General features: G+C 42.1%; 1 protein-coding gene across 1 annotated transcript in view; it reads right to left on the bottom strand.

Moving 5' to 3' along the window:
- pik3r5 (phosphoinositide-3-kinase, regulatory subunit 5) overlaps window positions 1-20271 on the bottom strand; it is a 97057-nt gene that overhangs the window by 71706 nt on the left and 5080 nt on the right. Inside the window, exon 2 of the mRNA XM_052033187.1 lies at window positions 17907-18032. The gene's annotated coding sequence lies outside the window, so the exon portion shown is untranslated. The remainder of the gene's footprint in view (window positions 1-17906; window positions 18033-20271) is intronic.

Below are 20271 nucleotides of genomic sequence, written 5' to 3'. Positions count from 1 at the left end.
CACAGCCTGCTTTCCCACCTATCTTTGTATCCTCGGTAAATTTGACTGCAGGAGACTCAATTCCTTCATCTAAATTGCAAACAGTTGGGGCCCCAGTACTGATCACAGTGGCAATCCATTAGTTACTGTTTGCCAAATTGGTTAATAACATTTCTCTTTTTTTCTTTCAGTTGGCCAATCCTCTCCCTGTGGTAATATGTTTCCACCAGCACCATAAGCCCCAACCTTGTACGTGACACTTCATCAAATGCCTTTTGGAAATCCACATATACTACTTCTACTGGTTCTCCTCAATCCAACCTGCTCTTTACTTGAAAAGCAAACTGACAGGCCTATGGTTTTCTGAAGGAATTTTGGAAGATCACAACCAAAGTATCCACTAACTCTGCAGTCACTTCTTTTAAGAAGGTAAGATAAAAGGTCCAGAGAATTTGTCAGTTTATAGTCACATTAGTTTGCTTTTTGCATTTTTATTAGTGATAATGATTGCTCCCTCCCTCTTCTCCCCTCATTTTCCTCTATTATTGGGGTGCTTTCAATGCCATCAGCCACGAGGATAGGTAAGAATATTTGATCAGAGTTTATACCATTTTCTTATTTCTCTTTGGTTCCTCAATCCCATGTTTACTTTTTGCAATTTTATTCCTTTTTATATTTGATCTTTTTTGCAATGTATTTGCAATTTGCATGTATTTAAATGAATGTCATCCATATTATTTGTTTTTGTCATTTTCATTAACGTTCATAGTTTTTAAATATCTTTGAATGTCAGAGACTTTTAAAATACTTCATGATTTTGACAGGAGGTGAAGGTCCACCTCCAACCTGGCCTTCTGTCACAGCAGCATTCTGGAACTGATACCTCAGGACTTCATTACTTGAGGCCAGGTCACTGTTGAGCCCTCAGCACCTGACTGCTGAGTTCGGAGTGTCAGTGGGATCAGCTCCCTGCAATGGGCGCAGGTTGAATACAGGTAGGCAGTGGTTCCAGGTGGCAGGAGTAAAAGTTGAGGTTAAAGGCTAAGTCCAAGATTTTTTTTCTAAAAAGTCTTTCAAAAGGAAAGGATGATAACAAATGAAAGTAGTTCTGGGACTGTGTTTTAAAAGCAAAGTTATAAAGAGTAAAAAAGTGGCTGCTGCTGATGAAGCAGACAGGATATGGAATCAGATGAATGGAGGGCATTGTCTGGAACACACAGCCAGTGCTGAGCACAAATATTGGTGGATGGAACATGTGGTCTTCTCTGGGGATCTGGGCAATGGCCTTAGCTTCTCACCATGCACATCAATTACTTAGATGAAGGGATAGTTGTATGTCAACTTTCTGATGGCACTAAGTGAGGAGTTGGAGTAAAGTTACAGAGGTGCTGGGACAGATTTGGTGAGTGGGCAAATTAAGATCACTGTCTTTGGTTCTGAATATATTATTAATGGCGTGAGATCTAGAAGAGTAACAGATTTTAAAGATCTAATATTGCAATACATATATCACTTAAACATAGTGTACAGGTTCAAAACGTGAATAAAAAGACTATAGAACATCAGCCTCTATCTTGAGGAAGCTGGAATACAAAACAAAGGATGTTTAGCTTTGATTGTGCAGAGCTCTGGGGCATTTAGGCATTACACGAGGATGAATAAGGATGTATTGCCCTTGAAGAAGATATATTAAAAAATCACCAGAATAATGCCAAGACATGTAACTTCAAAGGACATGTAGAAATTTGAACAAAATGACAAATAATTGAGCAACCACTCTGCAAACCTAATTATATCTTGAAAGATTAGAATTTCACCAGTTGCTAGTGAAAATTCCAGCAGTGTTCTTGTATGATTGTTACAAATGTAGTGTTCTTACTACACTTCCAGCAACAAAAAACAGAAAATCGGGTGTACGACTCACACCAGTGTATGAGTTGCTCCCGCTTCTGTTAGGAAAACACTTATCTTGGGTTAACGTGCATTTAGCTTTCTTCCAATGAAAATTGGATCAATAATGAAAAAGAAAAACAAGTTTTGAAACAGAAATGGAAAACACTGGAAAAACTCAGCAGGTCAGGCAGCGTCAGTGGAAAGAGAAACAGTCAACTTCTTGTGTCCGTGACTCTTCATCAAACCGAAGCCACTGGATTTCCAAGCAAATAACCCTTCTAAAGAACAGAGACAGTGGAGAGAAAACTTTATACAATAACATACTCACGTATAAATTGCACTGGTGTAAACAAGATAAACCGGAAGAGATGAAAGTAAAGATTGTATCTCATTGGCCACAAAGACAGATAATTGAACCATACCATAAAACCCTGAAATGAGATCCTGAAGAATGTATTGGTTGCATTATTTGCAGCATTACAGCAGCAATATTTGCGGCAACCATTGCAGCCCATCCAAAAATGAAATAGTTGAACAGAGAGAATCCTATCAGATTTTCTTAACAAAGCTACAAATAACTGCAGATTTGGAAATTTTCAAGATTTGCCTATCAGGAGCAAGATTTTTTTGTGGAATCCGGAAGTCCAAGTGAAGAAACAACTAACACATAACACTGAATTAACTCTAGAAGAGTGCATGCAGACATGCAAAGCTGTGGAACTATTCAAAACCAGGCTACTGATGGTGGTTGACCAATAGCAGGAAGTACACGTGATGAAGTGTGAGATGAAAGGCAAAACAGGGAAAACACTGCCAAAACATGTTAAATGCTGCAATAATTGTGAACAACACATACAAGGCTGAAAAAGAAGTGCACTGTATATGTGGAAAAATGTGTGTGATGTCAATGGGAAAATCATTTCTACAAAATGCGCAATGAAGCGGACAGTGAAAATCCATGGAATGGAGATGATGAACTGTACTGGGAGAGACAGAGTCAAATTCAGAGTACCATTTGAACACAATATCCCCAGTGCCAATTGAGATCTATTTGGTGGAAGGACCATCCATTTGGGTGCCAAGATATTGGTGCAAAGGTAACCAATGATATTTCAGCTGGACTTGGGAGCAACTCATAATGGCTTCTAAAAACAAGCTATCAATCATAAGCCAACTTTCCATGTGCTTTGCATGAAAATGATGTATGAAAAGGCTACACTGGAGTCAGCTGGGAAATTCTTTCTGAAGATGGTGAACCCAAACAATCGAGAGAGAGACATGATATTGATTCCAATAGTAGACCAGGAAGATGAGATACCAATACTTGAATGTAGATGGGATGGGTAAAGGTACACTACAACAACATCCTGGTGGCAGCCAATAAAAGACAGGCACACTACCACCACAGTTATGCCAAACATCCTCCACCCTTGAAGACACAGTGAGAATGCAGACCACATCGGACCAACACCAAATGTGAAAGAAGACAATGGTAACTCAACAAACTCGTGATGGAGGAGAGCACTCCAGACTGGAGTAACAGGCGTAGGGCTTGACCTGGAAGGATAATCCATCGACCAATCCATCACAAGGCTTTGTGGTAAAGTACACAGAGAGGCCAGCAAGAGACTATATCCATGAAGGAATTAATCCATCATCTTTGACCTCAGTGAAGACCAGATGGCATGTTGGGCATTGGGATTTGTGGCATTCCTTGCTTCTCACAAGTACCAGTAGCTATTGACTCCATTCATGTGCATGTGGGGGCTCCCATTAATAACCTGGACTGCTTCATGGATTACAAGAAGAATTTTCCCATAACTTCCAACTGCAGTCAGCCCAGTCACCGAGCTGAGAGTAGAGTTCAAGGAGCTCAGGTTCCCATTGCTCTCCTGGTATGTTTCAGAAAGTACAGGTGACTTCTTCATTTTGAGGCTTTCAAACTGCTGTGCGTGTCTGATAGCTGGCAGTGTTCTCAGGATTGGATCCTGGGGAAAAGGGATCTCCCACCTCAATGGATGCTCAAACCAGTGTGACAGCAACTGAGAGCAGAGAGCCACTGAGGTACACAGACAGCAGTGGAAAATGCCACTGATTGTGGTGAGTTCTGATTCCATTGCCTACATCAATACATGTGTGCCTTGACATACAGACCAGGCAGGTGAGGAGATTTCATCAACATGCACAGCGTGCTGCATCACCTTTCAGACTGAAGCCCAACAAAGCATCAGAATCTGTGTTCAAACGAGCCTATAGTTTCCACCTTGATGCATCTTCTTTGGAATAAAATATCCTTACACTCTGCTTTGGCCAATTTTGTGATATTTTGTCCAGGATCAGTGCAAATGCAATGACAGTTTGACCCACCAAAGTTTGAGAGATGCTATAATGGTAATGAAGCAAGGTTTTCGGGGGTGGGGTGAATAGGCATTAACATAGAATGTAGAACAATACAGCACAAGAACAAGCCCTTCTGGAAGACTTTGTGATAATGTCTGCACTGACCATGCTGCCAATTTAATTCATCCCATCTGTCAGCGCGTAGTCTGTATCCGTCCATTCCCTGCCTGTTCATGTATCTGCCTAATTGCCTTGCTGTGATATCTGCTTCCACCACCTCCCCCAGCAGCGCATTCCAGACTCTGTGTAAAAAAACTCTTACCTCACACATCTCCTATAAACTTTTCATGAAGGGAAACAGGGATAATTCTGGTAACTATAGACTGGTGAGTATCACGGCAGTGGTAGGGAAGTTACTGGAGAGGATTCTTAGGGATAGGATTTATGAGCATTTGGAAAATTGTAGCCTAATTAGGGACAGTCAGCATGGCTTTGTGCAGGGCAAGTCGTGTCTTACTAACTTGTTTGAGTTTTTTGACGAGGTGACGAGGGTGATTGATGAAGGTAGAGCTGTGGATGTTGTCTACATGGATTTTAGTAAGGTGTTTGACAAGGTCCCTCATGGGAGGCTCATCCAGAAGATTAAGATGCATGGGATCCAAGGTATATTGGCCGTTTGGATTCAGAACTGGCTTGCCCGTAGAAGACAGAGGGTAGTGGTCGATGGGACTTGTTCTAGCTGGAGGTCTGTGACTAGTGGTGTTCCTCAGGGATCCGTACTGGGATCTCTGCTGTTTGTGACGTATATAAATTACCTGGATGAATATGTACATGGGTGGGTTAATAAATTTGCAGATGATACGAAGATTGGTGGTGTTGTGGATAGCGTAGAAGACTGGCAAAGGATACAGTGGGATATAAATCAGTTGCAGATATGGGCGGAGAAATGGCAGATGGAGTTCAACCCGGCCAAATGTGAAGTGTTCCACCTTGGGAGATCAAGCGTAAAAAGACAGTACACTGTTAATGGCAAGACCCTTAACAGTGTTGATGAAGCAGAGGGATCTTTTGGTCCAAGTTCATAACTCCCTGAAAGTGGCTACACAAGTTGATAGGGTGATAAAGAAGGCATATGGCATGCTTGCCTTCATTAGTCGAGGCACTGAGTTCAAGAGTCAGGAAATTATGCTGCAGCTTTTAAAAACTCTGGTTAGGCCACACCTGAAGTATTGCATTCAGTTCTGGTCACCCCATTATAGCAAGGATGTCAAGGCTTTGGAGAGGGTGCAGAAGAGGTTTATCAAGATGCTGCCTGGATTAGAGGGCATGTGCTATGAGGATAGGTTGGACAACCTTGGGTTGTTCTCTCTGGAGCAGCGGAGGCTGAGGGCAGATCTGATAGAGGTTTATAAGATTATGAGAGGCATAGATAGACCGCCAGTATCTTTTCCCCAGGGTTGAAATATCTAATACCAGAGGGCATGCATTTAAGGTGATGGGGGTAAGTTCAAAAGAGATGTGCTGGGCAAGTATTTTACACAGAGAGTGGTGGGTGCCTGGAATGCACTGCCTGGGGTGGTGGTGCAGGCAAATATGATGGGGGCATTCAAGAAGCTCTTAGATAGGCACATGAATGTGAGGGAAATGGTAGGATATGGACATTGTGTAGAGATTAGTTGAGCTGAGCATTTTATGACTAATGTAATTGGTTTGGCACAACATTGTGGGCCGAAGGGTCTGTTCCTGTGCTGTACTGTTCCATGTTCTAAACTTTCCCCTCACACCTTAAACCTTTGCCCTCTAGAATTTGACATTTCCACCCTGGGAAACAGACTCTGGCTATCTACCCTATCTATGTCTCTATCAGGTCACCTCTCAGCCTCTGATGCTCCAGAGAAAACAATGCAGGTTTGTCCAACCTCTCCTTATAGCTAATAGTGTCCAATCCTGGCAGCATCTTGGTGAACATCTCCTGCACCGTCTCCAAAGCTTCCACATCCTTTCTGTAGTGTGGCAACCAGAACTACACAAAATACTCCATAATACACAATACTAAGTTTTCTACAGCTGCAACATGAGTTCTCGACTTTTATAATCAATGCCCCGACCATTGAAGGCAAGCATATCATACACCTTCTTTACCAGCATATCCAATTTTGTTGCCACTTTCAGGGAGCCATGGACCTGCACCCCAACATCCTTCTATACATCAATGCTCCTAAGGGTCCTGCTATTTACTGTATATTTTCACCTTACATTTGACCTCCCAAAATGGAGCACCTCACACTTGCCTGGATTAAACTCCCTCTGCCATTTCTCTGCCCAAATTTCTAACCCATGTGTATCCTGCTGTATCCTTTGACAATGTTCTGTTGGACAAAGTAAATATAGATTAAAAAATAAATGCCTCAACATTTTACTGAAATATGAAAAAGCAGGACAGGTGATAAAGGTATGAACAGGAGCATTAACTGTTACCTGATATGGTGCAATGGCATGGCTTTTATTGCCTGAGTTTTCCAAGCATGAGGAAAATGAAATCAAGTCAATGCAAAAATTAGAAAACTTGAAGAATTTGTTTTTAAACATCAGTAGAAGCAGGCATGAGAGTAAATTTCCCACTTTGGTTGCCCCGAGGAGCAACACTCCAGAGAGATGGTGCAGTGGTGCATTTTTTTAACCCCATTCAGTTTCTAGCTTACTCTGCCCTGACTGAGATTCGACCTTGAAAATCAGGTGAATGCAGAAGTGTAGGAACAGAGGACAAGACCTTGGGGCAGGGTGAAAATGTTCAAAATGTGGAAAACTTTCAACCATTTCCTTAAACCTCCCCCTACTGTTCCCATGTGCTCACCCCCACCTCCCTTATTTGGTTCCAGGCTCCACCTTCCTTTCCTATCAGATTCCATCATCTGCAGCCCTTTGTTGCCTCCTGGCCTCTCTCAGTATTCCCACTTATGCCTTCTCCATCTGCCCATCACCCCTCCTCAGCGGGATCCACCTATCGCTTGCCAGCTTTTGCTTCACCCCTTCTGCTCACCTCTTTACACTGGCTACCTCCCCTCTATCTACAATCCAGATGAAGGGCCTCAACCTGAAACATCAGCTGTCCCTCTCCCTCCACAGATGCTGCTTAATCCGCTGAGTTCCTCCAGCAGTTTGATTTTTTGCTCCTTAAACCCCTGTCTCTTGCTTGCTTCTTACTGTTGCTGGCAAAGGACAGATATGAGAACAGACAGTTAGATTGTAATGCAGTGGAAGTTACAGTGGCATGACACATCATCCCAACTGGTTTACTGATGAGCAAAGCATAAGAAATAGTCTTGTGACTGATGCCAGAGAGGCATTGGGATCAGAGCAAAAACGGCACCAGATTGAATTTCAAGTGCTACTCCTTCCTATCGCCCTTCATACCACTCCTTTTGTCATCTCATGCACAAGACTAATTTCCTCCCCCTAATCTGATTCCCATACAATGGCCGACTCTCACACCCTCCCTCCAACCTCTCCTTACAACCTCAATATGATAAACATAGTGATTTTTCCTGTCCTTTGATACTAATGACTTTTCTTGGAAAACTGTTGTAGTTGCTCAAGTCCTCACAAAACCCACTCTCAGTGCTGTCAGTCATGAAAACTTCTGCCCCAACTCAAAATTGCCTTCATCTCCAAAGTCCATGATGGTATTCAGTGGAATTAGCATCCATTCCCCACATCAGCATCTTGCTGCAACTCCAATGGCCAATGACATAAATCTTTGGCCAGGACAGCAGGTGAGAGGCTGTATACCCTGGCGTGAGTGACTTGCCTCCTGATATCACAAGGCCTCCAACCATCTACAAGGCACAAATCAGAAGTGTATTAGATTATTTTCAACTTCCGCAGATGAATGAGGATACAACACCCAAGGAGATCAACACTATCCAGGACAAAGCAGCCCACTTAATTGGCACCCTGTCAATCCCCCCCAGACATTCATTAACTCCAATACTGATGCATAGTGGCTGCAGTGTGTACAATCTGCAAATATCACTGCAGTTACTCACCGCAGTTACTCTAACAGCACCTCCCAAACCTGTGACCCTCCACCACCAAGAAGTACAAAGGCTTTAAATGGTTAGGAACACCACCACCTGAAGATTCCCCTCCAAGTTTCACACCACCCTCACTTGGAAATATATTGATGTTCCTTCATCATTGCTGGGTCTAAATCCTGGAACTCCCCTCTAGTATTCAAATTACTTTAACCAAACAAACTGCTATGCTTCAAGTAGGTGACTCACAATCATTCTCTTAAGGACATGAAGGTATGGGCAACAAATCCTGGCTGAGCCAATGATGCCCTGATCCAGAAAAATGAACAACTTCAACAATGTCCTTCCTATCTTTGAAGACCTATTTTAAACCCATCTCTTTGATCATGTGTTTGGTCACCACTACAAATAATAAGATATCTTTATTAGTCACATGTACATTGAAACACACAGTGAAATGCATCTTTTACATTGTGTCTTCTGGGGGCAGCCTGCAAGTGTCGCCACGCTTCCGGCACCAACATAGCATGCCCACAACTTCCTAACCCGTACGTCTTTAGAATTTGGGAGGAAACCGGAGCACCCGGAGGAAACCCACGCAGACACGGGGAGAACGTACAAGCTCCTTACAGACAGTGGCGGGAATTGAACCCGATCGCTGGCACTGTAATAGCGTTACGTTAACCGCTACACTACTTCTTTCTTTATCTAGCCAGCCATTTTTGTTTGATGATGTTTTTGTAGAGTGTCTGGGGAATAGTTTCTTGGTTAGATATCGATCAAAGTTTTGGTTTTACATGCAAGGTATTATGTCTATCTCTCCTGACTACAGTAAAAAGTGGAAAATGCTGGAAACACTCAGAAGGTCAGGCAGCATCTGTGGAAAGAGAAGATGATAACATTTCAGGTCAAAAACCTTTCATCAGAATCAGGAAGAAAACAAATCAGTTTTAACTTGGAGAGGAGGTGGGAGGGATGGATCGGACAGAGTGAATCTCTGACAGGGTTGCTATGGGGATAAGTTGTAGAGGTTTTTGGGGTAAGGGTGAGGGGGTGAGAGGGGAGAGAGGGGAAGGGAATGCAAGCAAAGAAAGCTGAGATATGCAGGGCTGTAGGACATGCCCAGCAGGTAACATTGTGCTAATGCAGAGGGCAAAACTGAACTAAATATGTACATCTTACGTCAGTTCTGATACAAAAAGGCAAAGTGCAGTAGTTGGATATGGAAGTCTAAAACTTACTCAGGAGGAAAATGAGCTGCTATTCCACAAGCTTCTATTGGGCCTCAGTAAAACAGTGCAGGAGGCCACAAGCAGATAGGTTGAAGTGGGATGAAGAATTAAAGCAGCAGGCAACAGAAAACATTGAGTCATCCCTACAGGTGTACGCTGGTGCTTCTGCAACGCAGTCACCCAATCTGCATTTGATTAATCTGATATGGAGTGGACTGCCATTGTGAACACTGACTGCAGTGTGCTGGATTGGAAGAGGTTCCAAAGAAGCACTGCTCCACTTGGAAGGATTATTTTGGTCCCCAGATGGTGGAAAGAGAAGAGGTAAAAGGATGGGAGTAGCAGTTTCAAGGGAACATGCCATAAGGAGGGGCGTAGTTGGAAGGGCCTGGTGGTGGCATCTTGCCAAAGCTGGCAGAAATTGTGAAGGATGATCTGTTGAATGTGGGTGCTGTTGGGATAGAAGGTGAGGACCAGGAGAACTCTATCTCTGCACGGTCCAGGAGACAGGGTGAAAACAGAGGAGTTTAAACAGATAACACATAGTCAAGGCTCGCTCTGCTCTTGCTGAGGGGAAGCTATGGTTCCGGAAGGAAGAACACATCTCAGAGGCAGCTGTAACAAACACAATGGAGACAGTAGAAGTGGGAAAATAGAATGGAGACCTACAGGAGGAAGCATAGTCAAGATCGTGTGGGAGTCAGTAGATTTGTAATGGATGTTTGATGCCAGCTCATCTCTTGAAATGGAGATGGAGAGATCCAGAAAGGGTAGGGAAGTATCAGGGATGGGCCCTGTGAAGGCCAGAGCAGGGTAGAAATTGGCAGGAAAGGAAATAAAATTTGAGTTCTGCCTGAGTGCAGCAAGCAGAGGCTACTGGTGTATCAGGAAAAAGGTTCAGGGAAGAGGGTCTGTGCAAGATTGAAACAAAGACTGTTCCATGTATCTTACAAAAAGACAGGTGTAAGTGTGACACCTTTGGTCCAGCAAAAGTGAATAGAGTCGAGGACAAGTTGTTCAATGTGAGAATAAGTTCAGCCAGGTGAATGGGTGTGCTGTGACGGGGAACAGACTGAGTCTATTCAAGGAAGAAGTGGAGGCCCCTCACAGCATCCTGGTGGGGGATGAAGGCATAAAGGGATCATACATCCTGATGGGAACGGGGCATTGGAAACTCAAAGAGGCAGAGGTTATCAGAGTTTTGGGAATGTAAGTGGGAAGGATTGGAATGGAAGAAATAATGGAGTCAATGTACAAAGAAATTAGTTTGTTGGGGCAAGAGCAGGTTGAAACAATGCATCTGCCTGAATAGTCCTGCTGTTGGATCTTGGGCAGTTGGTGAAAACGGACTGGAAGACTACAAGTCTGGGTGCTGTGACAGAGAATCTCTTGAGGAAGTGAAGTCAGTGATTCCTGGGAGACAATATCTTGAGGTTCGGTGGAAGAGTCATGGTTCAAAAGAAGATATGAGGATATATCTGAGAGCTTATGTTTTATCTCTGCAATATTGAGTTCAGTTTGCCAGACCACAACAGTGCCACCCTTGTTGGCAGGTTTGATGATAAAAGCAGAGTGTTGCAAGTTCAGAAGGGGGTAGGTTAGAGTGAGTGAGGGGAGTGGGAATATCAAGGCAGTCAATGTCCTGGTGGTGGTTTGCAATGAATAGATCTGGAGTGGGTAATAGCCAGAGAGAGGGGTCCAAGTGGATTGGGAATTTTGGAGATGGGAGAAAGTATAGCATGACGATTCCTGGCCAAACAAATGGACACAGAGGTGGAGGAAGGGTTCAATGTCATGCCAGACTCAGAATTCATTAATGAAAAAGTATGCGGTGAAAATAAGGCTTCGACTGAGGGCTGATCACTCATGATCAGAGTTGGGAAGAGATCAGAAAGGATGGTGAAAAATACTGCAGGAAGTGGGAATGAATGGGAGAGATGGGGGTCAGAGGAAAGTGAAGAGGGAGAAGGGTCATGAAGGATATAGGATTTCAAGAGCTGAAGTTTGGAATCTTGACATCTGAAAAGAAGGAAAATCGTCATGAGAGGCAGCACCAAATTTGCCAGTGAATAAAGTGGAACTGCAATTCCTAACAGCTTTGAGATAGAGCATTGGTGGTGTTGCATTACTGGAGAGAGAGTTCAAGAGCATGCATGTGCTTACGCATGACATTAAGCATGAATCTCAGGGTGTGACGAGAACATTGCCTTGAGAAACACTGGATAGTTTGAACATCCCCATGATCCTGGGTGCACCTGAATTGTGACGGGTGGAATTTCAGTTGGAATCCACCTGAGACAAGTTGGAGTCAGAGACATTTGCTAAGGAAAGAGATGTGGCTGTAAAAACAACTGTTGGTCAACATTTTATTGAAGACTAGAAGAGATACTGAGACCACTGAAGGTGAACAAGATGAAAGGGATGGATGGAGATAACACCAGAGAGCAAAGGAGAACTTCTTTAAGAGTGGCATTCTTGCAAGAGAAGTGACAGTGAATTCAAAAGCAAATGAAAATCAAGGAAGTTCAGATGCTGGAAAATTTGAGCAAAAGCAGAAATGCTGGAAACACTCAGCAGCTGTGGAAAGAGAAACAGAGTTAATGTTTCAGATCAAAGACCCTTCATTTGGCCCTGTCTGACAAAGAGTCTAGGGCCTGAACTCTGTTTCCCTTGCCACAAATGCTGCCTTTTCTGCTATGCTTTCCCAGCATTTTATCTTTCTATTTCATATTTCCAGCATCAGCAGTATTTTTTTAATTTTTATCTGCTCACTCCTGCAATGTCAAAGACTGATCCAAATTTGTACAAACACAGATTGTTTGAAGTAAGACAACGAGATGAATCATGTCCCCTAATTTATGATGTTCATTTTCCATGCTAACCAACTTCTCCATTTGTGCAGCGAAGAGCCAATGGACTGCTCCTGCCAATTGAAAAGGGGAAATGACTCTTTTTCCAAGAGGAAGTTTCAAATTACTTCCTTTTTCAAGGATATAGCATATTCTAAAAAACCATACATTTTTGGTTTTATATACTTTCTTATCCCAATTCAGCAAAGTAAATAGGCTCTTAAATTCAATCCCTTTGCAATAAATCCAGATGCTTTAGGTTTGATGACCTCAAATAATCATTCAATATAACCACAGAAGCTGCCTTTGCATAAGTGCCACCTGGAGGCACCTGTCACTTTTATTTTCCAATTTAGTAGCTATCACTGGAATGGTATGAGTAACAACTGATGTTACTGATCCCAAATCCAGATTCCATTCATGTGCATTACCCAGGTCTCATAATAGGGTACATTCAAGAACTGTAAAATGGAAGTAAGTATACTTCTCTTTCCAGTGGAAAAATACCAATAAAATTATTTACCCATTACTATTTCAGGATGTGGGCATCACTGGCACAAACTGTATTGCCCAACCCTAAATGCCTTTTAAAGATGTGGTGAGCCATCTTCTTGAACTACTGCAGTCCCTCTGGTGAAAGCACTCCCAAAATGCTGGGAGAGAGTTCCAGGATTTAGACCCAGCAGCCCTGAAGGAATAGCGATTTATTTCCAAGGTGTAATGTTTCCATTCACCTGCTGACCTTGTTCTGCTTGGTTAGAACTTGTGGGTTTGGGAGGTGCTGTTGAAGTAGTTTAGGAGACTAAGAGCAGTGAATTTTGCAGATGCATATATCCTTTTCATAATGTTAATTGTTGACATGGTTACAAGTTGAACCATTTCGCATGGGTGAGGAAGAACATCTTCATATAAAATTGGAAGACATGTAACTGGTAGATAGAGCTTGTGCATTGGGAAGGTAAAGAAATAATTGCTACTGTCATGTGCATTGTCAAGATGAGATGCTCCACCAAGTTTGCACTGAAATACTACAGGTGCTCTCCAGCTTACAAATGCCTGCATTATGTACAGCCCGTACATATGGATGAGCATTTGGGAGACCAGGAGAATAGATTTGCCAGCTGCTGCGGGGCTGCAGGCATCTTCTGCTGGGTGCAAACTTGGTTCGAGGCCACATTTCCAAGTTGAGAATTGTTCAGGTTATGAACAGTTCACAGGAACAGAACCCTGTCATAACCTGGGGAGGACCTGTATTTTCATTTCCTTATTACATTGTTCCTAGTTTGGATACAACTACATTGGTAACTTTACACAGACCAGCATATATATTTGTCATCAATGAAGCCATGTTATGGGCCTCTTTAACAGCGGTGCCCAAGAGTGTAAGCCACACAGTACTTGCCTATAGGTTCAGTTTGATAGCCAGCAACAGTAGTACCTTCAGATTTCTGAGAGTCCACCAAGCAACTTGTAAACTTTGGGTCATTTACTGAGGCATCCACAACTCACAAATGACATGATGTCAACTCACATCTCATGATTAAGTTTCCAGAGGACCCATGGAGTATAATCACTTCAGAGAGACTTTTGCAGCAAAGCCATTGTTGGTGGAAATTCTACGGCCAGGAATAAATTCTACCATGCTTTGTTTTGATTGATAACTCAGGTTCAAACCTATGAGGTAGTTTGGTCCGAACTTGCCATATTGGGGCAAACAATACATCAGGATGAAGGATTTTTGGCCTGAAATGTTGATTCTATTTCCCTTTCCATAGATGCTGCCTGACCTGCTGAGTGTTTCCAGCATTTTCTGTTTTTATTTCAGATTTTCAGCACCTGCAGTTTTTTTTTTGATTTGCAATACAACAGGAATTCACCATCCTGCCTGGTAATCTATTCCTACACTGATAGAATTCTTAGCATCAGGAGAAAGTAAAAACTTGTACAGATGGTCATGCTATCTTTCAGGATGAAGTCATTCAGACATCTTATTACCAATGTGTTACATGACGTCTAGGTCCAGGGAAATGCAGCATTACAGTATTTGCATCTTCGAGCTACAGGATTTGGCCCTACAAAGGGGATTAATAGGTGGAAGATTGATTGAACCTGTTTCTAGGATCTACAATCTCCCAGAAATTTAGCTAAATCTCAGTGAGGATCAATGGTGGAGAAGGGTAAGATTCTCATTGGATACTGTTGGAAAACTGCAATATGCCATATGGTTCAACAGGACCTATTGCCCACTACCACAGCTGACATAGCAATTCATCTGATAAATTAGGTCATCACAGCCTTGTATTTCGATGCCTCCAAGTAATTTCAGGCAGAAAGTGGATGTATCTATCCATAATATCTGTGAGGAGACGTCAGGGTAAGTTTTTTACTCAGAGAGTGGTGAGTGTGTGGAATGGGCTGCTGGCAACAGTGGTGGAGGTGGATATGATAGGGTCTTTTAAGAGACTTTTGGATAGGTACATGGAGCTTAGAAAAATAGAGGGCTATGGGTAAGCCTAGTAATTTCTAAGGTAGGGACATGTTTGGTACAGCTTTGTGGGCCAAAGGGCCTGAATTGTGCTGTAGGTTTTCTACGTTTCTATGTTGCAGTACATGTTCCCAGTCACCATTTCCAAGGCTACTTATGTTATCAATGAACCCTAGGAACCAGCAAGAAAAGACTTTGGTCTAGATTTGGTTGTTATATAACAGGCTGACAGAGAATCTCCTCTGCAGTAATGGCATAAGACATGACCAAAAACTAGAGCATTACCTGTGGAAATGCCCTATACCATCTGTCTTAGCTCAACCCAGGCACTCAATAGCAATCTATCAGAATATTGAAATAAGTAACACAGGCAGGGTTTCATTCAGCACATCACTCATTGGATGCAACAGTAAGTGTTGGTGTGATGAATCTTGCACTAACGTAGTCACACAAAGGAGAGAAATGCTTTAGGCAATAGATTTAAAAAGTCATTCACCAAAAGGAGAAGGAGAAATCTGATGACCACAAAATGCAGTGGCAGCAGTCAGAGCCATTTACCAGAAGCTTATAGATCACTGCTGTAGCCAGAATAATTCCAACTACAAACCACTAAAGAACTTTATCTAATAGCCTCCACCTATTCTAGTGAAGACCTTCCCACCAATTAACCATCCCTTAAAACATGCTGAGCCTAGAACTACTACCGATCAGCAGTGGGTATTATCGAATGGAAAGAACAAATGGGTAACTCTGCCATAGTGAAACAGTATAAAATTAACAATAACAAATCAATCATTCCATATCTCCTATTTCCTATTTGCACTGAGCTCAACATCTGTTAAATTTCATTCCTATGAAATTCCTCTCTCAGAAGCATGGAATACAAAGTGCTGTTAACTATTGCTTTAGAATATATGGCTAATTCCATATGAGGACTCAACTACAGAGAGCAGCACCTTGGTAGTTGTCACTGGATCTGGCCTAGCTGGCTTCATGGTTTTGCAGCGTCCACTGACACAGGAATGGGCATTCTTTTAATCACTGTGTAGAGCAAAGTTTGCAATTCGAGTGGGGACACTGACACTTCCGTGGAGTTGAGCTCATCATCCCGACTGATTTGCAGGTGAGCTGAATATAGGAATGTTGCTTGTGATTGAAGGGTTATAGCAGAGCCCAGAGTCAAAATAGCACCAGTTTGAACTTCAATCAAAGCGCCTAAAGAACTTCTCCAGCATTATTTTAAGAGAGTATTTCTATGCAGTTAAACCCTCAGATAGCATGCATTATTCATGTTTCTCATGGAACTGCTTTTGTTCCCTAAAGCAACATCCAACTGCATTTCAACACTTTTTCAATTTAAAGTGGTTGGTTTCTTTTATTCATATAGTGTATAAAACAATGAGTTAAGCCAGCTTGACCTTAGTGATTTCAGTGGAAACAAATCTAGGCAATTCAAATTGTCTCTGGTCGTAAGTGACAATGGTTAGTACACATGAAGCTTTTCACCTGATAATAGAATTTTCTTACTTTATTCAAGTGCATCTGCATGTTGAATATAATAATGATGTACCTGGTGACATAACTACAAGATTTACTATGTATTATCAACTCTGACAATTAAAACCTTAGAGTTCTTTTCCATTTTTCAGTACAATTTCATTGGAAGGTTTAGCCTTGCCTTTAAATTAGTTTAAAAAAATTACCCCTTCTGAAGAATGACAGAAATACTCTTAGTTAATCACAAAAGGTATAAGCCTCAAGAGGAAAACTTAATTATCTTTCACTTCAGGCCTGGTACAGAGACACCTCAATAATGTAAGTTAACAAAAATTCAGCTTCAAACCCCACACTTTTTTTTTAACAAAAAGCATTAAAAATATCTTTCTACAGAGATAAATATGATAACCAGGGAATAAATGTCCCAATCAATTAAAGGAATAAGGGATTAAGATGTCGCTGAGATCCACCTTCAAAGCACAACTTATGAAATCTTGGCTTTTTCTAAGAATATGAATTTTGTGGTCTCTTACAACAGAAAAATTTAATTATATCAACTGCATCTTCTGTTGTGCCATGAGGTGTTTTTTGGTATCTGCAAACTTCATGCTCTGCCAAATTGTGCTTGTTATTTTCTGCTGAATTATTTCCACTTTAGTGCAGGGGATCCATTGCATGAAGTATCACTGCGTCATAACTGCAGTCATATAAACACAGCTGTTTCAGCTCCCCCCCAACTTCCCCCAACTCCAAAGTCTGGTCAGATTTAGATTAGGTCAGCCTCATTTAAATGGACCATTTAGAATCACTTCAGGCAAAGAGAAAATATTCTCACTCCTGTATACTGGAGTGAATTAAAATTTAGGAACTGGTAGTGAAAGTAATATGCTAACCCGACATTTCATTTTGTTATGTTTAGTATTGTTACAATACTTAGTATTGTTGGGTGCTGAAACACCAAAATTGTTTTTCAAGGTAATAAATTGAAAAACAAAGTCATGACTTAAATTTACACTACCTTGAAATAACCTTGTGGTCACTGCATTGTTAAATATAGAAGCACAGAAAATTGGTGCAGGAGGTGGCTATTTAGCCCTGCTCTACCATTCAACATGATCATTGCTCATCCTGCATCTCAATACCAGATTCCCGCTCTTCCCCTATACCCCTTTGAGCTATTCGTGTCCAGAAATCAATCTACCTCCTCCTTAAATATATTCAGTGACTGTGGTAGAAAACTCTACACGTTCACCACTCAGAGTGAAGAAATTTCTCCTCATATCCGTCCTAAATGTCTTATCTCATATCCAAAGTCTTTGACCCCCTCATTCCAGACCTACCAGACAAGGGAAATATCTCAACATGGGGTAGGGCATTTAAGATGATTTGTCGTTTAATATTCAATAAGGTTGAAATTTTCAGAAAGATGTATTCCAGAAGTGTGTTTAGATGGTGCTGTCACACATGATCTCAGAGGTTTGCATTATATTATTTTAATAGACTTATTTATGCAAAAATGTTCAGGAATTTCTCATTATTATTCAATTAAGTGTTTCACAGTGACATGCAATGTAATGAACCAAGTTACTAAACTAACCTGTAGTATCCAAGACATCTGGAGACTTCCTATTCCCTCTCGGATAACTTCCTCTAATTCTTTTTTTGACTGCAGTGTAGCTTCGCACCCTTGTACATAACCAATGAACTGGAGTTTAACCACATCCTTGATGAAGAAGATATTCAGTAAAAGAAAAATGCTGTTACGATTTGAAATCCACGGTCTGTAAGTTGTCTTATATCTATGCAGTTAAAACAAACAGGAACTGAAAAAATATATAGCCTCAAGAACAGGAAGTAGGGGGCGGAGGCTGGTAACTAAGTCAGAAGGAGGAGTGGAGTTTATGTTTCTAATCCAATCACTCATTTGCTTTTCACATTTTTAATCTGCTGTGGGTCAGTTTTACCATTAGGTGCTTACTTTACATGGAGTGCAGGTGATAAATTCTGGCAAAATCAAACCTTTGATTTTTATTGTACTTCAATATCTTTTATTAAACCATAACGCTTTACAGCGCTGGCGACCCGGGTTCAATTCTGGCCACTGTTTGTAAGGAGTTTGCATGTCCTCCCTGTGTCTACATGGGTTTCCTCTGGGTGCTCCAGTTTCCACCCACATTCCAAACACGTACGGGTTAGGAAGTTGTGGGCATGCTATGTTGGTGCTGGAAGCGTGGCAACACTTGCGGGCTGCCCCCAGAACACTCTACGCAAAAGATGCATTTCACTGTGCGTTTCGATGTACATGTGACTAATAAAGATATCTTATCTTAATATTTCCATTCAGAAGGGTTCCTGATGAATTATTAAATCAGGAATCAGAAATTTATTCTTCCCTAAACAGAAGTACTAACCCTATGTTTGCATGGTGAACCTATGCCTGTTCATGCTGGCTCCTCTGGGATAAAATATTTCACTGTGACCCTGGGACAAGTGCATTTTTCAGCATGCGTTTTATCAGTTCCTTTACTACAAACCAGTTAGTGATCATTAATCCTGCAATAATGCACACCCGCCAAACCACTTGTCTACTACTTGACTTGAGAGCTCCAGACCTTCAGGAGCACCTGCGCATGAAACCGCATGCTTCTGGTAGTGAGTTCTTCACAGATGGTGCAAGGAAACCTCAGCTGAGGGGATAGTATGGCCTCTGCTCCAGGGACAGGGAGCAGACCATCCCTGCTAACCAGGAGGAGACAACATGTGCCTGGACCCCAGTATTGTCAGGAGGGCCCCCAGCACTGAAAAGAAGCATGCGTGGTTGGAGATGAGCAGTCAGCTTACACCAGGAACAGGGAATTGGGAGCAATATAGAAGGGAAATTCCATGACCTCATTCATTTTGTCAGGTGGAGCGTTCTGACTGTTCCAACTGCAACTGACAAATTCTTCCTTGCAGCGTACACTTTCTGCAGCAACAACAAATGCAACATAGACAGCTCCCCCATTATGGCAGCAATCTCTCTAGCTACCCTAACAGAACACGCACAGCTTCAACACTTCTTCACAGTCACAGTCAGTCACAACAAATGAACTAGGGCAGTCGTGTAGTAACAGTAATTTTTTTGTTTTGGATAGAGGCATCATTGGCAAGGCCAGAATTTATTGCTCATCCCCACTTGCTCTTGGGAAGGTGGGGTGGTGAGCCATGTTCCTAAACCACTATAGTCCTTCTGTGAACTCTCTCCCACAATGCTGCTGGGGAGGGAGTTCTAGGATTTAGACCAAGCACTGATTGTGATAAAGTTCCAAATTAAGTTGTGTGCGACCTGAACGTTCAAATGCTGGTGTTGCAATGGCTTTGCCCTTCTTGGTGGAAAAGGGGTGCAGGTTCAGAAGGTGCTGTTGGAGTAACTTGGGAGAATGAATGCAGTATATTTTGCAGCTGGCACACACGGCAGCTACTGTGCGTCGATGGTGGATGACTAGGGTGATGGATGGGATATCATTCAAACGAGCTGCTTTGGACTGGATGGTGTCTCATTTTTTTTGGAGGTGCATTGATTCAGGTAAGTGGAAAGTATTCCATCACACTCCTAATTTGTGCCCTGCAGATGTTGGAAAGGCTTTGGGATGTCAGGAGGTGAATCACTTGCTGAAGGACACCCAGCTTCTGATCTGCTGTTGTAGCTACAGTTTATATTGCTTGTCCTACTGCGTTTCTGGTCAGTGCTGAGCACAAGGATGTTGGAACTGACAATACCACAGAACATTAAGTATAGGTGGTCAGACTATCACTCTTGTTGGAGATTGTCATTGTGGTAAAAACACTTATCAGCCCAAGCCTGGAATGTTGTTTAAGTCTTTCTATATTGCAAATATATTACTGAAGAGTTAAGAATGGATTATCAGCAAACATCCGCATTTTTCTTCTAATGATGATGGCTCGGCCAAGGTCACTGCTCT

Source organism: Pristis pectinata, chromosome 18 (genome assembly GCF_009764475.1).
Source record: "Pristis pectinata isolate sPriPec2 chromosome 18, sPriPec2.1.pri, whole genome shotgun sequence".
Classification (NCBI taxonomy): Eukaryota; Metazoa; Chordata; class Chondrichthyes; order Rhinopristiformes; family Pristidae; genus Pristis; species Pristis pectinata.
This window is presented reverse-complemented; position numbering and strand designations above follow the sequence as displayed.